The sequence below is a fragment of the Lutra lutra genome, chromosome X (assembly GCF_902655055.1).
Source record: "Lutra lutra chromosome X, mLutLut1.2, whole genome shotgun sequence".
Classification (NCBI taxonomy): Eukaryota; Metazoa; Chordata; class Mammalia; order Carnivora; family Mustelidae; genus Lutra; species Lutra lutra.
In genome coordinates, this window is record NC_062296.1 from 38,887,338 (window position 1) to 38,892,587 (window position 5,250).

The window sequence follows — 5,250 nt, forward strand, 5'->3', positions numbered from 1 at the left end:
AGATGATATGATACTATATGTGGAAAACCCAAAAGACTCCACTCCAAAACTGCTAGAACTTGTACAGGAATTCAATCAAGTGTCAGGATATAAAATCAATGCACAGAAATCAGTTGCATTTCTCTACACCAACAACAAGACAGAAGAAAGAAAAATTAAGGAGTCCATCCCATTTACAATTGCACCCAAAACTATAAGATACCTAGGAATAAACCTAACCAAAGAGACTAAGAATCTATACACAGAAAACTATAAAGTACTCATGAAAGAAATTGAGGAAGACACAAAGAAATGGAAGAATGTTCCATGCTCCTGGATTGGAAGAATAAATATTGTGAAAATGTCTATGCTACCTAAAGTAATCTACACATTTAATGCAATTCCTATCAAAGTACCATCCATTTTTTTCAAAGAAATGGAACAAATAATCCTAAAATTTATATGGAACCAGAAAAGACCTCAAATAGCCAAAGGAATATTGAAAAAGAAAGCCAAAGTTGGTGGCATCACAATTCCGGACTTCAAGCTCTATTACAAAGCTGTCATCATCAAGACAGCATGGTACTGGCACACAAACAGACACATAGATCAATGGAACAGAATAGAGAGCCCAGAAATAGACCCTCAACTCTATGGTCAACTAATCTTCGACAAAGCAAGAAAGAATGTCCAGTGGAAAAAAGACAGCCTCTTCAATAAATGGTGTTGGGAAAATTGGACTGCCACATGCAGAAAAATGAAATTGGATCATTTCCTTACACCACACATGAAAATAGACTCAAAATGGATGAAGGACCTCAATGTGAGAAAGGAATCCATCAAAATCCTTGAGGAGAACACAGGCAGCAACCTCTTCGACCTCAGCCGCAGCCACATCTTCCTGGGAACATCGCCAAAGGCAAGGGAAACAAGGGCAAAAATGAACTATTGGGATTTTATCAAGATCAAAAGCTTTTGCACAGCAAAGGAAACAGTGAACAAAACCAAAAGACAACTGACAGAATGGGAGAAGATATTTGCAAATGACATATCAGATAAAGGGCTAGTGTCCAAAATCTATAAAGAACTTAGCAAACTCAACACCCAAAGAACAAATAATCCAATCAAGAAATGGGCAGAGCACATGAGCAGACATTTCTGCAAAGAAGACATCCAGATGGCCAACAGACACATGAAAAAGTGCTCCACATCACTCGGCATCAGGGAAATACAAATCAAAACCACCATGAGATATCACCTCACACCAGTCAGAATGGCTAAAATGAACAAGTCAGGAAATGACAGATGCTGGCGAGGATGCAGAGAAAGGGGAACCCTCCTACACTGTTGGTGGGAATGCAAGCTGGTGCAACCACTCTGGAAAACAGCATGGAGGTTCCTCAAAATGTTGAAAATAGAACTACCCTATGACCCTGCAATTGCACTGCTGGGTATTTACCCTAAAGATACAAACGTAGTGATCAGAAGGGGCACGTGCACCCGAATGTTTATAGCAGCAATGTCTACAATAGCCAAACTATGGAAAAAACCTAGATGTCCATCAACAGACGAATGGATAAAGAAGATGTGGTATATATACACAATGGAATACTATGCCGCCATCAAAAGAAATGAAATCTTGCCATTTGCGATGACATGGATGGAACTAGAGGGTATCATGCTTAGCGAAATAAGTCAATTGGAGGAAGACAACTATCATATGATCTCCCTGATATGAGGGAGAGGAGATGCAACATGGGGGGGTTAAGGGGGTAGGAGAAGAGTAAATGAAACAAGATGGGATTGGGAGGGAGACAAACCAAAAGTGACTCTCTTTTTTTTTAAAGATTTTATTTATTTATTTGACCGACAGAGATCAAAAGTAGGCAGAGAGGCAGGCAGAGAGAGAGGAAGGGAAGCAGGCTCCCTGCCGAGCAGAGACCCCGATGCGGGACTCGATCCTAGGACCCTGAGATTATGACCTGAGCCAAAGGCAGCGGCCTAACCCACTGAGTCACCCAGGTGCCCCCATAAGTGACTCTTAATCTCACAAACAAACTGAGGGTTGGTGTGGGTAGGGTCGTTGGGAGAAGGGGGGTGGGGTTATGGACATTGGGGAGGGTATGTGCTATGGTGAGTGCTGTGAAGTGTGTAAACCTGGTGATTCACAGACCTGTACCCCTGGGGATAAAAATATATTATATGTTTATAAAAAATACAAGAAAAGAAAAGACACATTATTCAGTGGCTCAGGTGCTTCTTTGTGACTATGGAAGTGTTTGGGTGTCTTCACATCTGGATCTGCCATCCTCCCAATTTTTGGAGTGTTCCTTCCAGAGATATTTTAAATCTTGCATTCTCCATGGTTCTCAAAACTCTTGGACACTCACTTTAGGAGCAAAGTCCTACTCTGTGTTCATTATCCTTACTACCAAATGACTCATCTAGGTCTGTATACCAAAGACTGCATAAGAAGCATGCTACTTACCTGAACACTGAGTCCCCATATGTTATTCATGTCATTCAATTACTACTCGGTCAAGTTTAAAATAAGATGAATGATAGGAATATTTTCAGAATAAAAATACCAAGATATGTCTGCTACTAAATTCAGTTGATCATTGTGGCAGCCAGGAAGAGATCTGTTTGAACCCTTCAAGCAATAATTTTCCATTTAGCTGCAAAAAAGTGAGCTGAAAGCCTCTAGCTATTAGCACTTTCAGGATCCATCTCAGATTTTGAGGCAAAATCAAAGTCTTCCTGAGCAGGTCCCAGACAATGACTACCAAAACTTTGGCCACATCTGCACAACACAGAATTCATCTAATGGGAAATGTTTGTTCCATAGTTCCCCACTGGACTGGCTGAGAATTTGTCAGATGTGCATTGAGATCTAAAGCTGATGAAACAGTCCTCTTTCATCCTTCCTTCCTTTTATTTTCCACAGATGCCCCCCCCCCACCCCCATAAACTTCTTAAACTCCTACATCTCTGACCTAGTATCTGTTTCCTGGAGTACCCAAATAACACAATCACTACTGTGGTATAAGCACATTTCAGAGAGAGTAGATATATTTGTTTCCTTTACCCCTACCCTTATCGTCTCTGTCCTCAAAACATATACACGTATCATCAGGTGAGTTGCTTATACAAAGTAAAATAATGAAGAAACATATTTTTCCATATTGAGCATGACAGTGAGCCAATTTGCTATTATAAATGGATAAGTGCTTCCACCCATTCCAGAATTATTCAAACATTTTTAATAGGCCAGGTGGTTCATAAAGTGAAAATCTCCAGAGAGCCTATAGTCAAGTCTATGTAAACAAAGGCAACATGGAGAAAGTAACAATTTCTTGAGACATGGAATCTTTGCATACAGTGCCATGCTATTCGTACTACGTAATTTCCCTGTCCTTTTCAACAAAATCTGAAGGGACATCATGAACTAACCCATTACTGTCTGTCAGGGCAAGTTCTTGGTCTTTTCCATTACTTTAGGTGAACATGACTAACAGCTGCAAACTTTACTACAACATCTCTAGACTGGCCAGTTGAATATAAAATCAGAAAAATTAAAATATGAAATTGGCTCAGTGGAAGCTCTGAGTCATAAAATTTTGTTTAATGAGCTGCAGATGATTTCTCAAATAGTGTCCTTAGTTACAAATGGGACCTTCCCACATAAATGAAGAGTCCAAAAATTCTTGCTCTTTTTTTATATTGTTCTTTGTGAATAAAATCATCCTTCATAGTCTTATTCAAAAAAGCTTCCCAATTCAGAAAGAAAAGGTGAGGGGCTTCTAATTCTAAAGAACACTGGGAGTTCATGCCATCTGTAGCCAGTATAAGGTGGTCTTCACCTCATTCCAGAAATTCTTGTGGCAAGGAAAGGTTTTAGAATCTCAGCCAAAGCATTTTCCTTTTATGATTCATTGAATTTTGCCTAAGACCCTCCAACCTCAGCCAGAACGCATGGCTTCAAGGCAAGTTGTCAGAATATAACCAGAGAATGAAAGTGTCAAATTAGTGGCTCTTGAGTCTTTCAAAAGCTAGAAATTCAGGGGTAAGACAGAGAAGATTTGGAAGCATTTGTAACCCAGTTTTCTTTTCTTCTCCTACCTGGATCCCCAGCCTGGGGAGTAAAGAGAGAACAGTCCACATAAGATGTGATGGAGTCAGAAGGGAGAAAACAGAAGTTTCACTGGAGAAAACCAAATCAGTGACCTTTACGAGAGACATGTTTCAAAGAGCCTATTGCTCACTGATTAAGTGTCCAACAGGGACAATACCTGCCTATAGCCATTCAGCAACCCAAGCCCCTCATAAACTCCTGGACACCTGAGCAAGGTTGGATGATAAAGAACTGCCTTGAGATCTCCTAGGGAATCAAGACTCCCATGAAATACCCACTGGTACAAGATTTGCTCTTAATCTCAAGTGGTCATTGCAGTAGAGGCATTTGCCATCAGTTGGTCCACTGGAATTTGTTATGTCAGGGTTAGAAATTCTGAAATAGTCATGCTCTATCCATTACTAGCAGTGCTGGTGGAACAACATGAAGTCATCTGAAACAGAGTGTTATGGCCATTATAGCTAGGTTTTGAAAATGGCTATACCTACTCAAATACTTGCTATTTTCTGATAACTTCCAAATCTCTATTTTTAGCCTTCACTTTCTAATCTTATGTGACTCTATTTATTAGTCAGGGTTCTAGCAGGAAACATATGGCTCTCTCAAACTGAATAATTGAGGAGGGTTTAATAAATGGACTATTTACTGAGTTGTGGGTAGGGCTTAAGGAAGTCAACAAGGTTCCCTGGGGCTATTAACATTTGGAACCCATGCTTTCCCTAGGTCTGAAGGAATAAGAGGTGCATTTAAGGAACCAAAAGGGAGATGGTAGCCATACGGAGAAAACTGTCTGACAGTTGTGAGTTTCAGTAGAGGGGTAAAACAAATCTCTGGCAGGCTAGCAGGAAAGTAGCCAGGGAAATAACTACTCTGTCCTCACTCTCCTCCAGCCTTACCACTGATCTCCTGGTGAAACCTCCCTGTGGCTGAAACCGACTTGAAATCTTAGAGTGAGGGGGCTCATTGAAGCACTCCATAGAGGGCAGATGGGGAGGGGCATGGTGGAGGGCAATGGAAAACATTCAACATAGACAAATTGGTAGGAACTGGAAATCCATGTAAGAAGTCCCTTAAAGCCTTGCTGCCTTTGAGAATTCGAGAAAAGCTATGAAATGTTCACAACAAACACAAATAAA